The sequence below is a fragment of the Mustela putorius genome, unplaced genomic scaffold (genome assembly GCF_011764305.1).
Source record: "Mustela putorius furo isolate JIRA1106 unplaced genomic scaffold, ASM1176430v1.1 tig00000580_pilon_pilon_pilon, whole genome shotgun sequence".
NCBI lineage: Eukaryota > Metazoa > Chordata > Mammalia > Carnivora > Mustelidae > Mustela > Mustela putorius.
The window spans coordinates 3,754,786-3,770,485 of NW_025421423.1; the positions used below are offsets into that span (position 1 = coordinate 3,754,786).

Below are 15,700 nucleotides of genomic sequence, written 5' to 3' on the forward strand. Positions count from 1 at the left end.
GGGAAAGAGCTGCAGTGAAGGTACACACCGCCTCCCGTCACGAGTCGACCTGGTCCTTCAACCTGCTCCAGTATACCACTGACCTACGGGCTTGTCCTGGAGCCCAGCACTCCAGGAGGCGGTGAGTGAGTCTGCCTGCACCCTCGCTCCACATCTCCTCCGCTTTCTAAACAACTGCCTTCCACCCGTGATTCATATGTCCCTCATGGTTGACTAAGACTCCATTCGGTAGTTGTCCTCGAGCTGCTGCTGGCTCTGTGTTCCCCTTTCTGCAGCTGATGTTCTCTCCGAGTTATCTTTTAACTTGTTAATAACCCTCGCCCCCTGCCAAGTTCCCCATCCTGGTCTGCTCTGACCAAATCCCTACATCCGGGTCTGTTAGCCCCCCACTCCCCCCATCTCAATAAGCTTAAACACAGCCTAGGCTGCAGAGGTGAGAGGGCAGCACAAAATCAAGGGCCAGTGGAGAGCCCAGAGAACTCAGCATTCGAAGGGTGGGCGGAGCTGTTTCTGCCCTATCCTCACACGACACAGGCGCTGATCCAGGAAGAAGCCACAAAAATCTCCTGGTCATTAACATCACCCTCACACGACCCCATGTCTGGGCACACCGTACGTGGATCAGAGTGGCAGGGGTTGGGGTGGATTTAGGAGTGATGAGGTTCAGGTACTCCTGGGGCTAGGAGATGGGGAGTCTGACTGGTCAGTACCCCTGTACCTGAATCACACTCCTTCAGTGGCCGCAAAATGGTGATAAAAGCCCACTGTAAAAGCTATGCCTTTTCTTCTCTGATCTGTTCTAATCATGCCTGGGACTGGAGTTCAGAGGGGTCAGAGAAGTCCAACGCATGCACTGGATAATGCAAAGGGTAGGTTTGGGGGATGGAGAGGGAGGACACTGGGGGCGTGGAAAGCTGCCACCCCTTGAGTGCTTATTGGAGTCATTGTCATACACCAAAGTGCCGCTAGAGGGCACCCAAGACCCGCACAGAGGGTCTGGTCCAGCAGCCGGCTCACCCTCTGCTGAGGACACAGCTACTTTTGTGGCTCAGTGGGGCCCCGCAAAGCATCAACAGCATCCTGTGCTACTTTAGAAGGCACCCAGTGGTCTTAAAGGAGGCCAGATTTCCAGGGACCTTGGAGGACTGACCCCACCTCTTCCCGACAGCTGGAGTGGGGTGGGAGGGTAGAGGATATTGGGGAACACGGGGCTGGAGGACCCAGGCCTACTGACCCTACCCTCACCCTGCTCTCAGCGTGGGCCTACCACGCAGCCCAGGGCTAGCGATCCCAGAGCACTGACCTGTGCTGCCTCCGGCGGCACACACACAGGACACAGACCCCAGCTGATGTCATGCGGTGGTCTCCCATCAGGGTCTGAGTCAGGATGTCAGCCCTGCCTCCCCATGTGATTGGGGGCTACACAGTTTCCCCTCATCTAAATCAATCCCCAGGGATGACTGGCCTATAAGAGCTTTCAAATTGCCTTTTTTTCTTTATTTCTCTTCCTTACTTGTTGCTCACCTGGGCAATTACCTAAGTAGTCATTCCTTCACTCCAATGTAACTAGAAGAGCTACCATTTGCTAGGTACTGTCCTGGGCATGGGGGAATACAGCAGCCATGAGAATGGACACAGTCCAGTCCTCAGGCCTCTTGCATTCTGGTAAGATCAGGACAATTCCATGACAGAGAGCCTTAGAGGGGGACTGAGTCAAACTAAGCTGGTAACAACTGCCCTAGGAACACCGAGTGCTGCTTGTCACGGATGACAACAACACACCAGGACACCAGGTGCGAAGCTGCCAGCTCTACCTACGGTGTCTTGTCGAAGCCTGGTAAGAATCCAACAACGTGTTGTACCCATTTTACAGATGAGAAAATGGAGGCACAGAAAGATGAGAGAAATCTCCAGCTAGTCAGTGTTGGAGCTGGGTTCAAAGCCAGGTCTGTCTGCCTCCCACACCAGTGGTCTTTACTCCTTCTCCAGGTGCTTGTCCCAGCCTGCCCTACCTCTCGCGAGCACTGCATCCCATTCCAAAGGGACAGTGGGCATAAACCTTGAACCCTGTGCTGGGGGGGGCAACTTGGGGGAGGAATGATTTCGTCGTGAAATGTTCCAACAGAGGCCCCATTGGAAGCCACCAGAGCTCTGTGAACACCGAGTTTTAGGGCCACAAATCGAACGCAAACTGTTAAGATGCTATTCGTGCCTGACAGGGCACAGTGCCCGGCAGAGAGACCACGCCTGTCCGTTCTGCCCGCAGGCAGGGAACGCTCGCACCAGACTCCTGGCCGCACCGCCGCTCTGTGGGAGGCGTGCAGAAGCTGCCCGGGAAAGCCTCCCCCATCTGTGCAGCCGAAGGAGAGCAGCTGGCCCGAGAGTCCCTCTGCATAATATAATTACTCCACAATGTAGGTCAGCGGCCCCCGCACACATGGACAGGCAGGGCATCCGGGCGTGGGCTCAGGTGCTGGGTCCTGAAAGGTCAAAGGCCTTGATCTTGCTCTACCATAGACTTGCAGGATGACTACGGGCATGCCCCAAACTTTTCTAGATCTCAGTTTCCCACCTGCAAAATGAGTCCGACCAAGGGTTACTTAGGGCGTAGTTAATGTGAACCAGAATAATGGAGGGATGGCGACAGTCATTCTGTGTTCCATGACTGTTTGTCCTCCACTCGCTCAGCGTGCTGTGTGCCTGGCACTGTGCTCCATGCTGGGCCCAGATGTGTCAGGCTGACCGGGTGCTTGCCTTCCTGGAGCCGGCATTCTAGCAAGGGCAGACCACACAGCACTGCTGTGAACAGAACAGCGATCCCTGCTGCTGAGGCCACTCTGAGAAGGGCCTGGAGGGGTATCGGCTTCAGATCAGGGGGTCTGGGAAGGCTTTCCTGAAGTGGGAACATTCAGTCTGAGGCCCGAAGGCTGAGGAAGAGCAGCCATGTGAGAACCTCAGGGAACAGCATTCCCGAGACAGGGAACAGCACATAGGAGGGGCCTTGGCATGTTTTAGGAACCCAAAGGGAGCCAGTATGGCTGGCATGTCATCAGTTCAGTGAGGGGCCGGCCCTGCTTGTCACCAGATACTGTACACACAAGCCCCCAGGGAGCTTGTTAAAATGCACAGAGGGCCGGTAGGTCTGGGTGGGGCCCATGATGCTGCATTTCCAAGCAGCTCCCAGATGACCCCGATGCTGCTGGTCCCGGGAATGCCATTTGGGCAGCAAGGCCTTAAAGGATTCTTCTTTGCTTAAAAATGCAGATTCTCTTGTTGCTCATACACCGGTGGCAGAGTGACAGCCCAGCACAAGAGCAGACTTGAAAGCTTGCCCCTATGTCCTAACCCCAGGTCAGACCCCAGGAGTACGTGTTTCCATGTGTCCTGTGTGGGGCTGGCCAGGGCACTTAGGGCTGGCCACGTCTCAGGGGTGGGCAGGGAGGGTGGGGAGCCGCACCTGTGATCATGGGACTCATGGTCCCTCGGACCTCTCCTGCTCCACTGCTGTGAGTGGCTCGGGTTCCCAGCCCCACCTGGCCACGGCTTCTTGGGAGGAGGGGACCTCTTCCACCTTCTGACCAGCTCCCAAAAGCTGACTCTCAGAACTTTCTCCCTGGGCCATTCCCGGTGCTTCTTTATTCTTATTTTTAATTTCAAAGTTGATTTTTGAAATCTATGATGAAATTGGTAGGTTTTTCTACTGGAGGTCAGTATATGTGCGTGTATCAGTGGGAGCTTGAGTGTGTGTGGTGAGGGCAGGGGAGGATGTCTGGACTTTCTGGGCTGCATTTCAGAGTCCCAAGATGCCTCTCTTTTCCTGGAAAGGCAGGTGAGTCGACACTTTCTGGGGGAGATGGTGTGGGAGACCCATCAAGGAAGTATGGGCAGGGAGAGGAAAGGGCACTGGATTCAGACCCCAGGTCCCTCACCTGCCAGCTGTGTGACTTTGAACACATCTCTAAGCCTTTCTGAGCCATGGCGTGTTCATTTGCAACCTCCCAGGGCTGGAAGACGATCACAGGAAGTAAGCAGTGGGTTTAGTAGGCTTTAGAGGCTGGAAAGCCCGCTCCTTCTGTGTAAACCCTCGTCATTATCTCCAACGGCAGAGTCACCAAGCACTGGGGCCAGGAGGAACCTTCTGGATCCCTCCGGGGCTGGGCTGCTTATCTCAACAGCAGCAGTCTCACGTCTACGAGGCAGCAGAGCTGGAAGCTGGCATTTCAAGGTAAGAATTTCTTCTTAGAATGTTTAGTTATGAATTTGGGTGAATTTCTGCCAAATCCTGGATCTGGAAGGGACCTGTGAGATTCCCCCACCAGGTTGCTTCTGCATTTTTTTCTTTGGAGGGGGCACAATTCTTTGTTGTGAGGGACAGTCTTGTTCTGTGCAGGGCACTCCGAGCCCCTGGACTGTGGGCCCTAAATGCCAGGAGTGTCCTCTGGTCGCTGTGATGGCCCAAATCTCCCTCCCCTGGTCTCTATTTCCAAACACAAAAGGGATCATGCACTACAAGTCCTCTTTTCACAGATGGAGAAACTAAGGCCTAGTAGAGGACTCATAGCAAGTGGGTGACTTAGTGGAGACCCAGGTAGAGGTATCCTGGCCCTGTGCTCTGGACCACGCCTCGGGCTGGCACGGCCAACATTTATGGGGATTTACTATTTGCGGGTACTTGGCATTGCTGCATCAGCCCCCTGGAACTTCTGGATGCATCCAATCTGTTGGTGCTTCTCAGCCTAGCTCGGGTGTACCTGGAACAGAGTCCAGAGTGAGAAACACGGCTCCAGAGCTACTCAGCGGGCCACATCCCCATGGAGTCCTGCTTTGTGGAGGAGAGATGAGGTGGCCAGGGGAGGCGGGTGGCTGGGACCTGGCTGAGGAGGGCCAGGAGCCCTGGTCAGCACCAGGCACCCTGTGGGTCAGTAAGACCCCTGCCTGGCCCTGTTCAGAGAGGCATTCTGAGTTTGATCTTGGAATTAATGGGAAATCCCATGGTTTATAAGTACTACAGCTGGGGTGAGGATCGTCTTGGGGAAGTTAAGGGAGGACAAGTACAGTAATTTCTAGCCCTTTGCAGCCTGTTATGTATTCATATGAGAATCTCTTTTTGATTTTGACCTCAGGGCAGTCTGGTAAAGGAGCCAGGAATTTTATTTATACCCATGTTACGGGTGAGGAAACTGAGACCCGGAGAGGATAAGAGACTTGCTCACGGTGACATAGCAAGTCAAAGGCAAAGGTAAGCCAGCCCTCTTTCCTGCAGAGCAGCTGGGGGCATCATAACCTCTGTCCTTTCTTGTAGCCTGGCTCTGTTCCCCTCCTAGGAGAGACGGGGCTTCAAGGGTGCCCCGATTTTCCTCGGGCCTGTGTCGGAGGCCTCAGGGTAAGCCTGGAGCAGGAAGAAGTGCTCGGTCGTGGAGGGTGGGGGGCTTTCACCTGGCTCGCTACGCACAGTGTCAACTTCCTGTCTGCTGCGCCCAACCGGCACGAGGGTGCTGATGCCACGCACTTTCCCCCAAGCCTGATGGGTGCCCAAACCCATGGCTCCCCTGCTGGAAGGATGACCCAGCAGCATACCTCGAGAGAGAGTCTGCAGGGCATGGCCAGGCGCCGGGGTGCGGAGTCTTCCCGCCATTCTAGAGCAGAGAGAAGCTCCTGGCCTTTGGGCAGAGTGCGGGCCATGTGTGTGTTTTACTTGAGCTACACAGGGCTTAGGATTTTTTCTCTTCACAGTCAGGATTTAAAACTCAGGTGATTCACAGGAACATCCCAGATTTCCGGCTTCCCCTGAATGAGACACCAGGTCGTGCAGGGCTTGCCTGCCTGAGCTGGGCCCGTCTGCCACCCACCCTGTCTGTGCTGCTCTGCCAGTTGGTGTCAAGGCCCGTGAGGCCCCAGCTGACGCTGGGATATGTAGAAAGACGGGTTACCTAGTCACAGAGTTGCCCAAGTTTTGTCGAAGCTGCAAGCCTGCTGGCCAACATGGGGCGAGCCAGCTCCTCGGCCTCCGCCGTCCCCTCAAGCACCAACAGTAGGTGATTCCATGGTGGCGTCCCCAGACAGGACGCAGGCTTGGCTGCCTGGGGTCTGGCTTGGACAATCTCGGCAGGGCCGGGATGCTGGGACCCCTCACGTCCCAGTGCGCGGGGCAGAAATCCAGAGGATGGCTTTTCCCAGGGTGTGTGGGAAAGAGCGACTGCTGGGCTTCCGCAGCAGAGGGAGGCTGGTGGACCCCAAGACTGGGTCCCGGCAGGGATCTGGGGGCCCTGACCTGGTGGGCGGAGGATGGGCAATGGAGGAAAAGAGCAGCAGGAGATCAGAGGGGCTGGAGAGAAGGGCGACCTGTGACCTTCAGAGCGCACAGGATCAGTAAGATTCTGAGATGCTGGAAAGCAAAACCCAGAGCTTCGTGAGGGAAGTCCCCGGCCTTGCCTGGGAAATGATGGAGGGAAGGAAACCCCTGCATGCTGTGCTCCGTCCGTCACCTCCTCTCCTAGGCAGTTACCCCTGCCCCCACTCCAGCCCCAGCCGGTCTCAAACTCCTCCGTGGTGGGTGCTTTCTGTTTCTCGAGCTGGTTGATCCTTTCTCTTGCCCTTCAGCCGAGCTTTCTGAAAAAGCAGCCTGGAATGCCATCTGCATTCTTTACCTGCCGCCACAATCCCCAGGCCACTGCCATGTTCCGTATGGTCTCAGTGACCCACCTAGTGGCCAAAGGCGGGGGCCCTGTTTAGTCCTCTGCTCCCAGAGGCCAGTGTGGACAGGCTGTCTCCCTTCACCTCCGGGCCCTGACCTCTCCCGGCTTTGCCCTTCTTCTCTGGGAAACTCTCCACTTCCTCTGCACACTCCTCTTCCTCCTTCAGAGGGCATCCCTTCCTCCACGTTCCTGGGCCTCCAAACTCATCACTCCGTCCCTTAAAGCTGCCCTTCCCCGGGCGGGCTGGCTCAGAGAACTGCTCCACTGTCTGCCCCAGGGAAACCAGAGCCCTGGGCGTCCCTTCCTTTCTGATCCCACCCAGGCTCCCAACCCAGAGACCTTCAACAGCTTCTCAAACCACAGGGAAGATGCCCTGACCCTGACTCCAGCCTCGTGACCCTCAGTGAGGAGCCTTGACTCCCATCACCAGCCTCAACCCTCTGTGGCCAGGCCCCATAATGTCCCCTCCTGGGCTGCCCTTTTTCCACCACCACGTGAACAGCACCCACTGGCCCATCTCTGGAATCTTCCTAGGGGCTCTCGTCCTGCATCTGCCCCTCCTCCGACCCGTGCTTCCTGCCTCTCTTCAGGGAGGACCATCGCCTCATGCTGGACAGACTGTGTTCGACTATTCCTCCCCCTCCAGCTGTGACTTGCACCCTGGTCTGCCCAACTTCCCAAACCTTTGTTTTAAAGCACAAACCCAAGGGCGCCTGGGTGGCTCAGTGGTTTAAGCATCTGTCTTCAGCTCAGGTCATGATTCCAGGGTCCTGGGATCAAGCCCTGCATCAGGCTTTTTTTTCTGTGTTCCCCCTGCTGTGTTCCCTCTCTCGCTGTGTCTCTTTCTGTCAAATAAATAAAAAAAATTTTTTTTAAATTAAAAAAGCAAATCCAGAACTACCCCAAAGTGTGCCCTGGTCAGTGGAGTGTCAGCAACGCGTTTCAAGTGTCCCAAGATGGTGCTGTCCTTGGCCTCAGGGCACACGGGTGGCCAGGTGCCTCCCGCCAGGAGCTGCCTCTGTCATCACTCTGGGGCCCTGCCCTATGCTAGACTTCCTCCTGGTCCTGAGTTGGCCAAAGGCAGCCCTTTCTCCTGCACTTTCTGGTCTGGCCTGGGCCTTCCTGCAGAAGTACCCATCCGCTCTCATCTGCCGCTCGGCCAGCACCCTTCAGTCAAAGGGCCTCTTTGTGGGGGTAATTGTCCCTGGCCGGGGGAGAGGTCTGTGACTCCAAAACTGAGTAAAGCTCCCAGAGGGCCGTGTTTAAGCTGCCCAGCCCCAGTCCCTGGGGGCTCTGGCACCCCTCCTGCTCAGCCCAGACCTCAAGGCCCCCAAGCCGGCCCTGCTCTGCCCTGGCCTGGCTCTGCAGGTGCTGTGTGTCTCATCACCCTCTCTCGGGGGTCTGTTGCATGGCCCGGCTCATAGTTCACGGCCACTGCCCGCTGCCAAGTTCATGCCCAGCCTGGCATGAACGGGGAGGAGGGGGCAGTACTAGGGTTTGAGGCTGCTCTCGGTGGGAGCAAGCATGAGCCTGTGGGATCAGGGACACAGGATTCCACCACTGCTATGCACGCACGCACGCTCAATTTTATGGTTTTCAATGTCATTTGATCTGCCTAACAACCCCTAAAAATTTAGTAGGGCCATCAGCTTCATTCCCATTTTGCATGGAGAACACCGAGCCCAGAAACAGGCTGCACCTCACCCCAGGGCACACACTTGCATCCTGACTCCTAGCCCAGGGCCCTTTCTGGTGTTCGAGCTTCTCCCTGGAACCCTGCCTAGTGCTGGGAGTCCCAGCTCATCAAGGAGCAAGGACGGAGGCCGCCTGGGGGAGCCTCAAGGGCTCCCTCCCCTGTTGCCACTGTATCTCAGACTTCCCTGTTTGCCCTTGGCTTAGAGGCAGGAGAGCGGCATCACAGCGCCCTGGGATGACGGACAGCCCCTGGCCTTGCCTCCTGATGCGGGTTCTTGCCCCAGCTCCGTCACGTGCCTCTTTGGAGCCCCAGGTTCTCCTCTGAGAAGTGCCAGAGTCACCTGCTTTGCAGGTTGCTCTGAGCGCAGCACAAGAGCACAGAAGACAAAAGACTACGAAGCCCGGAGACACACACACGCCGCAGGGTAATGCAAGTGAGAACAGTACATTCTTTTCATTTTCCTGTTGTCATTCAGGGAGGCAGGCGGGTTGGGAGCCCCCAAAGTGCAATGCTGCAAAGATTGTTCCAAAATAGGATGTCATATTTGGTGGTGCTGCCACCGCTGGCGGTGCTCAGGGTCTCTGGCGAGTGGGCATACCCCCTTCTTCACCCCGCAGCTGGCTCGCTTTTCTAGCCCTTTCCTTCTGCCTTGCCAGTGCATGCTCTCTCTCCTCTTAATAGATACACGTATAAAGTCTTCTGAGATCACCTTGTTCTAGTTTGTGGACTCACACACCTTTTAATCTCGAAGAGACCCAAACATTTTCATTCCCTTCCTTGTCTTCCTGTGTAATCTCTGCCAAGGTTTCCTCCAGCCTTTCTTTGCACACCTCTGATCATGAGACCCTACCTCCGAAGGCAGCCCAGTTCACTCTGAGATAGGTCACTTTAAAACGTGAATATTCTTGCCTGTCCTAGACTGAGATCTGCATCCTCAGAACCTCCCTCCCCACGTGCTGGTCCTGGCTTCTGCCTTTGGGGACCTGCGGGTCGTGGCTCTTTCCTTGGCTCCAGCCGCGGTGGCTGCCTGAGACCTCTCTTTGCTGGCTTGATGGCAACCTCTTCTACACGGCACAGGTTTGGGCCCTCTTCCTGTCCTGGCCACCCTTCATCTTGTCACTGTCTGCATAGGGTCTGAGTCCCTTATGAGAACACGAGTTTCCCAGGGGATCTGAGTAGTGCAAGAGTGTTGTCCCCTCCTCACAGCCAGAGTCCTAGTCACCCGAGGCTGTCCCCTGAGCCTGCTTTGGTTATTCGGCAACTGAAGCACACTGTGGGGCTTGGCAGTCCACAGTGTCATTATCTTATTTAAGGGAATATCGGTGCTTGAAACAGCCACATACGCACACACGCGCACACACACACACACATCCGTCCGGTGTTCCTTAGGGATCTAAGAAACCACAGCTCCCGTGATGCAGAACCCCCGAGAGTTCTCTCTGCCGTCAGGGAGAAATGCACCACGGACCCCCCCCTGTCATCCCTCACAACACTCCGGGGCTCTTTCCACGCAGGATGCGTGGCCCTACTGTGCAGCTCCAGAACTCAGCCACCGAAGGCTACAGCTAGCTGACCTTCACGATCTAACTGAAAAGCAATTTTAAAGCCCCAAATGAGAGGAGGGAGTGAGCAATTAGAGACAGGGACTGAGAGCAGCCTAGCGCTAAGGAGGGTAGAAGGTGTCCACTTTTCCTGTGAACCAAAGAAAGCAACATGGCTTTGGCACAGCGAAAAGCAAGCCCACCATCGCCCCTTTTGTTAACATAGCATTTTCTGCATACTTAACAGGAGGGTCATGTGCCCCTGTAATGCTCCCACACAGGGCAGGGCAAGAAGTGTGAGCTCGGGGCCACAGAGGAGGAAACAGGCCCAGAGAGGTGGCCTGGGCTGACCAGAGGGGCTCTCCCAACACCCCAGCTGCCGGCAGTTTGTGGCTCTCGCCCATTGGTCAGTAGGTGGGGGTCACCTGGCCCACTGTGGCCAGTGCGAAGCATAACAAGTGACATCTGCCCCTTGTGGGCTGGCGCCTAGGACCCTTGTTGCAGGACCCACGAGCACCCGCCCTGCCGCCCGGTGGTGGGGCCCTGATTGCTGAGCTGCCTCTGGGAAGATGGTTACCCTGGAGACGGCGCGGACGCACAGGTGGACTCTGAATGAGGGAGAAACAGACTCCTGACGCGTTTAGCTCATGGGATTGAGGGCTTCTTCATTAGCGCTGCCCAGCTCAGCTGTCCCCGTTAACAGAGAAGGGCGATGACATCTGTGTTTCTGCTGTCACACGTCAGGCACCGTGCTAGGGACTTTGCACGTGTCATCACATGCAGTTCTTGAAGCTGCCCAGTGAGGAAAGGGTTATTATTCCTCCTCTCTACTGTGTGGGAAAACCGGAGACGTGGAGCATTGCGGGCCCTTGCCCCCAGTCACAGAGCCACGAAGATGTGGACCTACGACACGAATCTGGGTCTCCTTGATTGGAAAGCCTTGATGAACTCCGGTGATTTGCAGAAGCAGATGGCTATTGTGTTCCAACACCCTGTTGGGCTAAATGCTTCCTTTGAAGATGCAAGATTGCACAGATTGCTTTTCTCATTCAGATTTTATGCCTGAGTAAAATCCTGGTGCTATGATTTATTATAGCAACACCGATTTTCCAATTTTAAGACAACAATGCAGCTCGAAATAAAGGAGAAAGAAAAGACCGAAACATTTGAAACCTTTGCTTTAGATCCTTATTTCGTCTGGCTTGAACTGCACAGGGGTCTCCTTCCCTCCAGCCTCCAGTCTCCGCCACGGCACCACCTTTCTAAAATTGAGTCTGAGCACGCTCCCTCCTGCTCGAAACCCACAAAGACTCCTTGTCCCCACCAGCAGTGCTTCCTAAATTATATTCTGCAGAATATGTAAGTGTAAATCTGCTCCCTGAGAAAAGGTTTCCATGGCCCAAGAAGTTTTGGAAATTCAACTAATTTTTTTATTATTAAATATTAAAATGTTTAAAAATTTTAATTAAGATTATTTTTTTAAGATTTTATTTATTATTTGACAGACAGATCACAAGCAGGCAGAGAGGCAGGCAGAGAGAGAGGAGGAAGCAGGCTCCCCTCTGGGCAGAGAGTCTGATGTGGGGCTTGATCCCCGGACCCTGAGATCATGACCTGAGCCGAAGGCAGAGGCTTTAACCCACTGAGCCTCCCAGGCGCCCCTAATTAAGATTATTTATGTATTTATTAGAGAGAGAGAGAGACAGCATGTATGCAGGGGGATGGGCAAAAGGGGAGAGAAAGAGGGAGAGAATCTTAAGCAGACTCCACACTGAACTTGAAGCCCGACACAGGGCCCCATCCCACAACCCTGAGATCATGAACTGAGCTGAAATCAAGAGTCGGACACTTAACTGACTAAGCCCCCAGGAGCCCCATAATTAAACAATTTTTTTTTTAACCGGAGGGCTTTTCAGAGCCTTTAACATGCTAAAACCCATTGTACATTTCCAAGAGGCCGATGTATAATTTCTGAGATTTCTTAAATGACTGGACCATGAAATCCCCCATTCCCTTTTATTTTGGGAACACCTAATGGGATTAGCATTCTCTGTTATATACTTTGGGAGGATGTTGGCTTTTAGGATAAAGTCTTAAGTTATCAGCTGAACACTCAGGTCCTTCCTGGATTTGGTCCCGGATCACCTTCAAGCTCATCACACAAACCCCTGTCTCTGCCCACCCCAGGGTTCAACCTCTGGACGTCTTACTGTTTGTCATATGCTACATTGTGGGGTTCTCTGGGCTAGGACCTGGAGAGAAGACAATGACTGAGGAACAATGCCAGAAGCTTGACACAAGACAGCCTGTATCTGGGGGAATGTGAAGAACGCTCTATGGGTGACGTGGCTGGGATGAGAATGGGAATGAGGATCGCAAGACTAATTGAAAGCCACGTGTTTACCGAGGCTCAAAGGATCCCTTTTAGAAACAGGAACTGGGCCCGCATATGCCAATGAACAAGGCAAAATGGGTGCCCGTTGGAAACAAAAAGTGCCAAGATATGCTGGGCCGAACCACAGATACCAACGTTAATAATAAAGAAATTAACATGCGCAGGAAATGCAAAAGCTGCCAGGAGGCTGATAAGAGACCATTATTAAAAAAGAATGAGCACTGTAGCAGAGAAGTGAAATTAAGTTCTGAACTTCTTTTTTTACCACGGACCCCAAAATATTTTATGAGTAATAAATAGGTCTTGATTTACCGCAAAAACACCAATGAGGCTGGGGCCAAAATTTGCTGTTGACCCTCTGTCTGGCAAAATAAACAGATCCATCATCCATCGCTAGCCAGTCACTGAGAATATGAGGAAGTGCATCAGTCTAGGACGGGAGACTGATATCAGGTGGTTAAAGATGCCAGCCCTGGGGGCTGACTGCCTAAGTGCTCATCCCAACTCTGCCACTCACAAAGGATGGGAGCTTGCAGCAGTGATTCAGACTCATTGTTGCCATCTGTGAAATGGGCGCAAACATAGTGCCTAACACATGGCACTGAGGTTTAAATGGACTGATGGGGAAACCCTTAGAGCAGTGCCTGGCCCCAGGGAAGGACTCATCAGGGCCAGGTGTTAACGACTGTTACACAACCATCCACCAGTCCCTCCCCACCGCAATCTACCCGCTCAAAACTCCCAGATGACAGCTTTCTCTCTTGCTTTCTTTCTTTCTCTCTCTCTCTCTCTACACACACACACACACACACACACACACACACACACACACACACACACACACATTCATTTCCACCCCCAGACCACTGAAAGTAAATTTCAGAACATGATACTTCAGCATAAGTGCGTACCTTGTCATACACAATCACAATATGATCACACCTAAGAAAAGTCATAATAATGCCATCATATAATCTCACAACGAGCATGAACTTGGATAAAGAGCTCATCATGCTGGTTCACAGATAAAATTCTTTTAATCCCTTCCAACTGCCTCTTGGGTTAAAGTCCAAGCTCCCTCCAGCCCTGTACCTACTTTCAACTAAAAAGCAAACAGATGCAACTGATTCTTGAACTCTTTGCCAGATATAGCCTACACTTTCCTGCTCAAGGATTTTCATCTACCAGGAATGCCATTGCTTTGAATATCTACTCTTTGAGGTTTTGCTCATTATTTAAATCTCAGCTAAAATTCTATTTTGTCCAAAAATTTTAAGCTCTTTCTAGATGAAATGCATCTTTCTTTTCACATCTTCATGACGTGTGGGAAGCTAGTGTGATGATGTATTTCATACATGGAAGAAGGCAAGGACAGAAGAATCACAGAAAAATGGAATGGATCCCTGATCAAACTGAGCCTGAAGTCCACATTACCACTGGACCTTTCCAAGATGCCTAGGTGGTCTCTACTGTGCACTCTGACTTAAGTTCTTGCAACTGAAAATATCCTAATGGCCACTGCAGGGATTAGGGCCGACAATCACCGAGTCTTCTAAAGCCATGAAACAATAATAGAAAAAGTACAATACATTATGCTCCAGTTAGGTCAGAAACTTGCTGTTCCCCAAAAGCACTTCCCACTCTTCCTACCCTCGCTTTGGAAGGCTTTTCACCCGGAGGGTGCCTGTCTCCCTTTACCTGTCTTTTGAAAAAATTGAGATAAAATCCACATAACGAATTAACCGTTTTCAAGTGTATAAACAGTGGTTTTTAGTATATTTACAATGTTGGTCAACAATTACTACTATCTGATTTTCTATTCATCACTCCAAAAAGAAACCCCATAAGCACATACTCCCTATGGCCCTCTCCCAGCCCGTAATCTACTTCCTGTCTCTGTGGATTAGCCTCTTCTGGACACTTTATAGGAACAGAATCATAGAGGATGTGGCCTCGTAGCATCTGGCTTCTCTCACTGATCATAATGCTTTTGAGGTTCATCCATGTTCTCATGTGTATTTGAACTTCACTCCTCTTTATGGCCGAATAATACTCTGTTGCCTGGGTAGACCACATTTTGTGTATCCATTCTTCAGTTGATGGATGTTTGAGTTGTTTCCCTTTTTTTTTTTGGTATCATTAGTGCACACATTTTCATCTCTCTTGAGTATATACCTAGGGGTGGATTTGCTGGGTCACATGGTAACTGTTTAATTTTTTGAGAAAATTAAGACCAGACCGTTTCACACAGCTCCCATTTTCTTTAACCATCCAAGTCCCACTTGCTCTTTCAAGACGCAGGGGGAAATGTCTTCTCTCTCCTTTAAGGGGGGCAGTAGGTCTCAAGGCAGGATGATGAGCCCTGTCCTTTGTGATCCTGGAGGGCTGGGGGCTGAGCTGTTCCAGCATTCCCATCTATCTTTGCCTGCTCTCCCTGATGCTGTCCCTGAACATTTCTGTCCCTCTGGGGGACAGGGGCTGGGCCAGTCCTGAGAGCAGAGGCTGTGCCTCCCCCCTTGTCATGGCCCCGACATCTGGCACACAGTGGGGCCCAGTAAATGAGATTGTGGCAAAGGAATGAATGGCTCCCATCTCCACCTCCTGGCCCCGCTGACTTTCACAAGGGCTTCTTGCAATGCAGGGCAGGCTGTGCTGGGAGCCTCCCTGATGCGGGAGTGAGAGCATATGGGTGGGCACGGGGTGGGGGGTGTCTGAGAAGGCCCGGGGCAGGGGGGAATATGCATGCAAGGGTGCGTTTTGAACATGTGCCGAAGTTCACAGATGACCACACAGTGGGCCAGATGAGACTGACTCAACTGGATCATGCCTAGAAGGGGGAAGTGAGGACGAGAGAGCCATTAGGATGCCCAAGGACAGATCAATGCTGGAGACAGGCCTTACCCTGGGGTGGAGCTCTGCTACTTCTGAAGTCAAGTTGCCCGTCTGTGGTCTCATGTGAGAACAGCATGGAGCATGGAGGGAGAGCTTGGATTTGGGGAGCAGCAGGCCTGGCTTCATGCTCCTGAGCCCCACCTGCTGCCTGTGCGGTCCAGAGCCTGTCGCCCGACTGTGGATCTCCGGGTGTTCACCTGCAAAATGGGAGCAGGTCTCTCTCTGCTCAGGGGGACAGTAAGGAGTAAGCAAGTGCACTTTGAGAGAAGTGCGCTGGAAGGTATTAAGCTACCATGCAGCACTGCTCCTCAGGACCTCTCTGGGAGGCCATCAGGGGAGCTGTGTTCATTTCCTTATGGGGTCAGGAAGTGCAGAGTCAGGAGTGAGAACAAAAGTCACAATGACCAAATTCCTTTCAGGGGTCAGGGTCCGTGTTAGGCCCTTGAACATGTTACACCAGTCAATGCTCCTGGTAAACCTA

At 53.0% G+C, this 15,700-nt stretch overlaps 1 protein-coding gene and 1 long non-coding RNA gene across 2 annotated transcripts in view; one reads left to right on the forward strand and one right to left on the reverse strand.

The window, feature by feature from the left end:
• Nucleotides 1-15,700, reverse strand: part of GABBR2 (gamma-aminobutyric acid type B receptor subunit 2) — a 339,969-nt gene that overhangs the window by 20,818 nt on the left and 303,451 nt on the right. The gene's annotated exons all lie outside the window — the stretch shown is intronic.
• LOC123392469 overlaps nucleotides 4,123-15,700 on the forward strand; it is a 28,349-nt gene continuing 16,771 nt past the window's right edge. The window contains exons 1-2 of the long non-coding RNA XR_006607186.1: nucleotides 4,123-4,225; nucleotides 5,124-5,239. This is a non-coding gene — a long non-coding RNA (uncharacterized LOC123392469). The remainder of the gene's footprint in view (nucleotides 4,226-5,123; nucleotides 5,240-15,700) is intronic.